At 39.0% G+C, this 7,130-nt stretch overlaps 1 long non-coding RNA gene across 1 annotated transcript in view; it reads left to right on the forward strand.

Annotated features, from left to right (window-relative positions):
- LOC122465574 overlaps positions 1-6,041 on the forward strand; it is a 28,102-nt gene extending 22,061 nt beyond the window's left edge. Inside the window, exon 2 of the long non-coding RNA XR_006290512.1 lies at positions 1,000-6,041. This is a non-coding gene — a long non-coding RNA (uncharacterized LOC122465574). The remainder of the gene's footprint in view (positions 1-999) is intronic.
- Positions 6,042-7,130: the final 1,089 nt, after the last annotated feature.

The following is a 7,130-nucleotide window of genomic DNA, read 5'->3' on the forward strand; positions in this document are numbered from 1 at the left end:
TAAAGTGAACAATTTATGAATGGGTGGGTGTGAAATTTTGGTGCTATTGTTTTAGTCTGTCTGGCTGCAGACTTAGCAGGGCAGCAGTACATTCATTTACATAACTGAAGATGATATTTGCAAGCAGGGAAGAAACCCTTTTTTCTTTTTAAAGAGAGCCAAATAATTCTTCCCTCATTTATGCATATGTAAGTCCTATCCAGTTTCTGTTTGTTTTTTGGAGAGCCCAGAAAAATTTCTAGTACTAGTGAGGTGTTTTTTAAATCCTATTCTGACTCCAGTTCCACCATTTATAGTCACTGCCTGGCTGCAGCTAAAGAGGATTTGGCCCCTATGTGCTTGTGGATTTGAACTGCTGCTCTGGTTCTTGCACACAACAGCCACATTGCCCTGTCTCTGCTTCCTTTCAAAAATCATTTTAAAGATGTTTGAAGTGTGCCTTGAAATATTCCTTTGTGAATTATAGGCTGTCTTTACTGATTTGTTAATATTGCATTCAAAATTGTTAATGTGACTTTAAGGGTGCATGTTTGTGTGTGTGTGTGGGTTTTTTTTTTTTTTTTTTTTTTTTTGCCATTTTAACTAATACTGAAGTGAAGATTCCTACAGCATTCTTTAACTGGTGGCATTGTACGTCATGTTTTGTGGCATAAATTTTTATGGCCTAGACTGTGATATACATAGAAGGGACATCATGACAATGTGGTATAAACCTTTTATCGCCTTGCAATGGGGATAGTAGAATTACTCATAAGTCAAGAAGTCACTGTGCAAAAGCTCAGTGGGATCAATAAGTACCCTAAAAATATTATTTTTATATACATATGATGTCAGTTTTAAGGTATGACAGCTTGGTCTTCTAGGGCTAGAAGTAAATCTTTGGGTCCTGCTGGAAATGTCCCTAGACCAGAGGGAGAAGTGATCAACCTGGGAGTGGATTCGCCCTGCCTCCCCTCTGTTCTCACAGCTCTTAACCAGCTATTATTATCTCTTCTGCAGAGCCTCCCATGGGACTGTGGCTGTCCCCTAAGAACCCTAGTGAGATCATGCTAACAGGCAGCCCAGGAGAAGGGGACACTAGCCTCCAGAGTCCTTGTGGAGGTATAGGATCTCCTAGCAGATGACCTAGTATTCTGCTGATACCTGAGGATCTGCAGGGATTCAAGTCAGGCCCTTTTCCCTGGTCAAGAATGGGGAGCCAAACCCTCTCTCTTGGACGAGCTTTTTTCCTGTAGGTTTTTGTCTTCTCTTGACTCATTAACTTGGAACAAACCCCTTCAAAGATTCAGGACACGAACAGTAAGCATTCTGACCATGATGATGTCTACTGAGGAGCAAGATGTTTGCCAATGAGTGAGAATGACTGGGGCTGTGATGCATCCAAATAGTGTGATATCATTCAAGCATTTCTCTAGAGTAGGGACCAAACTTGCAGGCAGTATCATGGTGTGACATCAGCATACTGAGTGATAATACTTTTCCCTAGGTTTAGAAATGATCTTGCCAAGGGGCCTTTATGGTTTGAACAAACTGGGAGAGCAGAAACAGCCTTGAGGAATATTGCATTTCATATACCTAGGTGGTGATGCTGATAATCTTCAATTGTCCATCACCACCAGTTGACTCCCTTTCCTAGGTATAATTAGAGTATTTCTAGACACAATTAATATTAATATCCCTTTTTAGTTGAAACAAAATCCTATTGTCAGTTGTATCAACAGCTCCTGAGAAGTCTATGATGATCACACCAAAGGCCTATCTACTTTATTCTAAAACCAAAAAATTATTCATGATCCTGACCAATGCAGTCCCAATTCCAAAGAAGGCTGAACTCCAGGTTAATATCAAATAATACAATAAGCTTCACTGAATGTGTGTAAAAACTATCTATCTTAAGGTTTTATACTGCCACCCATCAACTTCTGAGCTGAGCTCCTTCCGTGTACAAATCAATAGCAAAATCCCTTCATGGAGTTTCTGGTACATCTCCTTTTTGGGGGATAAAACCTCTGTTTTGTGTAAGGTTTATGCTTTTGGGGTTGTTTTTCTCCTTACAAACTATATGACTACTTTTTAGATTTTACTTTTTTTGTTGATTGTAGGTTGGTTTTGTTTTATTTTTTGTTTGTTTCAAAAACCTTAGTAACTCTCTTATTTTACAGGATGCTTGAAATCAAACCTTACTTGTGACAGGATTGTTACTAGTCATATTTCATTCTGTTCCCTAAGCCTAAAACAACCTGCTTCCTCCAGTGTGAGATGTATTTTTGCTTTTCTGGTTGAAGTCCCTTCTCTAAATTTTCTAAACTCTAAATTCTCATTACTTTTGGTGAGCTTTTTGCCACCACGGCTCTCATAATTTACCACATATTCCCTTAATTTCACTCACCTTGAAATATAATATCACATTGTAATAGAAAAATATTTAAAATATAAATGCAAAAAACACTTCTTCCCCTGCCTCCTTTCTCTGCATCTTCTGTAAGTTAGAACTGAATCCTGCACGCACTTACTCATACATGGTCCCAACGAAATGAATGGTTTAAGCGGGACTTAGATGGCACATAAACTTTGTGCTGGCCCTCTGCATAGTGAGAACTTCAGCCATGATGAGTAAGGAGTACTCAGAGTAAGGGTTTGAAGAATTAGGCCCATAAATTACATGCTGGTTGGGTCATGGACCTTGTCTTTATGTCTGTAAAGCAGCATATATATCTCTGGCTTTGTATATGTGATAGATAATGTTGATGGTTTTACAGAACCATATTTATTCTTAATATTCAATGAAAAAGTATCTGCCTATAAAGTCTTGTTCTTCCCTTCCCATTATCTGCATTTCCCATGCTGCTATCTTGAAAATGCTTTTCAGTGGAACAAATTAAGACACAAGTGTAGCTATCCATTATTTTATGAGCTATGGATTTCAGCCCAGATATGTGCTAAGAATAGAACAGATGGAAATGTAACAGATGAAATGTCAATATATCCCAGCTCAAGTCTGTTGTCCTGTTTTAGCACTTTTATTTTATTTGTAGTTTAATTAATATTCTGATCCACTAATTAAAAGGGACAGGTTGATAGGTGAAATAATAATGACTAGCACAGGGACCTCATAAAAGTGAGGATAGATTCCATTAACATCACACTATCCTGGTGCAATGAAGTGGCTGTCGGGAAAAATGACTTTTAAAATGAATATGAAGTGGAAAGTGATGTTGAAAGGTCACTTTTTTTTTACTGATAAGTTATGCCTTTTTGCCAGTTTCCAGTGGATTATTTATATTACAGTAGCACCTAGAGGTTCTAAGACGGAGGCCCTGTACAAACGCAGAGTAAAATTCAGTCATTACCCCCAGAGTTCACTGTCTAAATAGATAGGACAACCAAAGTGAGGGAGAAGAGAGAAAGATAGACTGCCGATGGGATTTCCCAAGGCGTCAAGGCAGGTCCATGTCAGAGGCAGGAATACAGCAGAGTTCTCCTAAATCCTAGCCACTAGACCACCCTGCCTCACCTAAGGAGTGTTTTTAATTGACTGGCTTTATTTCAATGGCATGTACATGTTACTGTGACTTGTGGTGTTACTCATGAGCCGAAGTCTTGTTGAAAGTGGGACTTGGGCAAATTTCAAAGGGCCTCATGAGACTTTCCCAAGGTCACATAAGGAGTCTGATGGTTAAAGAAACTGATATATGAATTGTATCAGGTCAGTTGCCATAGCACAAGTCAGGTATCACAGTAACATGCAAATGCTATTGAAATAAAGCCAGTAAATTAAAAACACTCCTTAGGCTCCTATGGGCCAAATTTTCCCAGGCATTTATGTGCCTAAAGATGCAGATAGGTGCCGACTGGGATTTAGAATAGTACATAAGCAGGTTTAATGGGAGTTAGGCACCTTATCTGTTTAGGTGCCTTGGATCCTGCTAGACATCTTTAGTTGCATAAACAGCTTTGAAAATGTGCCTCTCAGTTCAATTCCCCATTTGTAAAATGGGAGTGTTAACTCTACTTCCCCAGATCATATGTCTGTCTTGTCTAACTAGATTGTTACAACCCTGAAGAATTTACAATCTCTTACTATGCACCAGATGACAATAGATTTACTCATGTTGAATAGTACCTTGACGTTAAAGGGAACTCTCATAGAGTAAACCTTACACACACTGAGCAGTGTCCATCACTGTCTGTATCTGGGTTTGTATAATGCTAAGCACAATGATGCCCCCATCTCAGAGGGGATCTATACGTGCTACCATAAAGCAAAGAACGAATAATGATAAGATTAACTGCTATGCTCCTTGGATACATGATGATACACAGGTTTCAATGGCATGATTGTGGCCTGGACACTACTTGCACAATCATGTATTTGGCTGATATCACATCTTAGGAGTAAGTCATTTTGGATTTTTTTTTTAAAAATAAATCACCGTACCAGTAAATCCAAGTTTCCTTAAAGGCCAGGTCCTGAAAATCTGCTGCCTCTTTCATTCAGTTTCTCCAAATAAAAACTGGTTAGGCCACATATTATTAACACTTGAGGGTATCTACATTACTACAGTCTACTATTTTTGTTACCATAGGGAAAGACGCTTTTAAGACTTTGGGCTTGCTACCTTGACGATTTTCCAATTCTTTGTTACTATGCATGTCCCTTGCAGTCTTTTTGTGCCACTGAAGTACAGTAAGCCAGGAAGATCAATCTGGCCACCAAAGAATTCCTCCAGCAGAGAGGGAATGTCTAAGTGGCTTAGTGCCTGTGCAGAGAGCATGGCTGAATACAAGGAGGCATGCCTAGGGTGTCTCTGTTCTGCCTGTTCCCAGAATAACCTCTGGTTTCCATAGGCCTCAAGATGTATGTCAGAACAGTCTTCAGGGAACCTGAGAATAAGGGAAGCACAAAGGTGGTTCAAAATCATCTTTGCCCCTTCCCAGAGCTCCGCCAAGCACAGTTTGACTGGAATAGAGAAGTGAGTCCAATGTTTCTATAAATCAGTGTCACAAATTTAAAGTCCAAACTCTCAAACCACCAGGGTAGATATAAATGATTTTATACTATTGGAAGGTGGCTTGGGGAGGCGGCTCTGCTTTATCCCGCTCTTTCTAATCATAGTTATTTGTGAGATCAGACCTTAGTCTCAATTTTTTTTCCAGTGTGACCCCTTAGAGGGTGCAAGTTTGACCTACTAAAAAAGTGACTACTATTTTTTCCCACCAGTAACCAATCAATAGCACATATTTTATTAATTTGATGGTTAAATATCTGTTTGCAGGCAGAAATCAGGTACAGTACCATTCATGCAATAGGTTTTACACTGGCAACTAATTATGGACACCCCCCAATCAAGGTATAGTTTTTGGGAGTGAAGCCTTCACCTGCAAAAAAGGAAGCCATCTGAAAATGTAGACTTAAAACTCACTGGTACAGGTCTGCATCATCCTTGACCTCAGATTAATGCAATTTTAAATGCAGCTTATCATAAGATGTCACAGTTTATTATACGGGTGACCCAAAAGAGACATTATCACAGAATGGACAGTATAAAAACTTAGCTCAAGTGTAGTGAAAACTAGAATCAGAAGACATTTTAGAACACATGGGGCAACAAGCTGCCATGTCTTATGCTGATGATATTATACATGTACAAAGCACAGAAATCAAAGCAGAGACAGGAAACTTAAACCGGGAGGGGAGGAAATACCTTTCAAGATTTGTTTGTTTGCTTTTCAGATCCATATTTTCTTTCTTGTTGACAAGAAAGCTTGAAAGTAATAAGTGCTGCATGAATTAAATACATCACAGTTGACTGCCTGGATGTTATATACTGGTAGAGCTTCAAGCCAATCTGGGTTTTGTCAATGTGCTGCTATTGATTTTTGTCTTGACAGAGAATAGGTGAAATGATGAAGAGGAAAAAAATCATACGAACTATTTTCTTATGTTGGCTGTAGCATTTCCCCCATTTAAAGAAATGCCAAACCTGTAAACAAGGTTTTGTACTTATCTATCAATATAGGTTTTTTTTTTTCTGTTTTTGGCAAAGAAAACTATATGTACTTTTCTGTCTCTTATGGATTATTGACAACAAACCAGTAAGCTCATTATTCTTGTCCACCTACAGAATTTCTGTTCCAAAGCATCATCAGCCTTTTTCTGTTCACATGGCTACAGAAACAGAAAAGCACTTGGTGATTTGTGTCTGTATCAGAAATACATATTCTAAACTCATTGCACTGAAACAGGATTCTGCAAATATGGTATGTCACCAATCACTATTTATTTCCACAACTTGTCAGGTAATTCCAAGATAACTATTAGCTTTGAAAAGTTCCATAAGGCTTTCCTTTCCTACCCTTACTTTTTGTTGTTGCTGCTGTCTTCTCCATTTTATATTAATAAACTTCTGGTCCTGCCTAGTTCTGGGAGGAGAAGTGCAAGCAGGTAGGCCTGGAAGAGGGCTTGAATGGGAGACTTAGGGTTTCTAATGGAAAATTTCTATAGAATGGAATAGCAAATATATAATTGAAAATCCATAGAATGTAATACAATATTATATCCCCATTCTAGATAGCCATCTATAGGATGGCTTTTAAAATGTGTAGAAAGGGCATCATTCTCTAATGGAGAGGGCAGGGCACTGGTTTGGAATGCTGAAATAAGTTCCCAGCTCAACCACATAGTTGCTGTGTGACCTTGGGGAAAGTGACTTCACTTCTGTTTCCCTTTCCATGTGTGTATTTAGTTTATTAGCTCTCTAGGGCAGAGACCACCTCTTGCTATTTGGCCCTGTTTCCAATTAGAGCCTCTAGATACTACTGTAATACAAATCTATAATAAATCTTTACAGGACCCAATTACTTTTATGTAGAAACCCAGTTGAATTCATCCCTATTAATATCTGTAGCAAATTTCTGTAAGGGACAAAGTGCACAATGGGACCTGCTTTGCTGCTCCTCCGAATCAGAGGGGTGTGCAACCTATCCTATACTGCCAGCACTAGACAGCTGGATACACCCACTGGCTAGCAAACTGCGCCCCCCTCTGTGACACTTTCCACACACTTACTTAGAGAGAGATGCTAAAAAATCCCAGGGTTAGATTCTGCTCCACTTATTGTGGTTGGATG

This window comes from Chelonia mydas, chromosome 4, assembly GCF_015237465.2.
Source record: "Chelonia mydas isolate rCheMyd1 chromosome 4, rCheMyd1.pri.v2, whole genome shotgun sequence".
In the NCBI taxonomy this organism is placed as follows: domain Eukaryota; kingdom Metazoa; phylum Chordata; order Testudines; family Cheloniidae; genus Chelonia; species Chelonia mydas.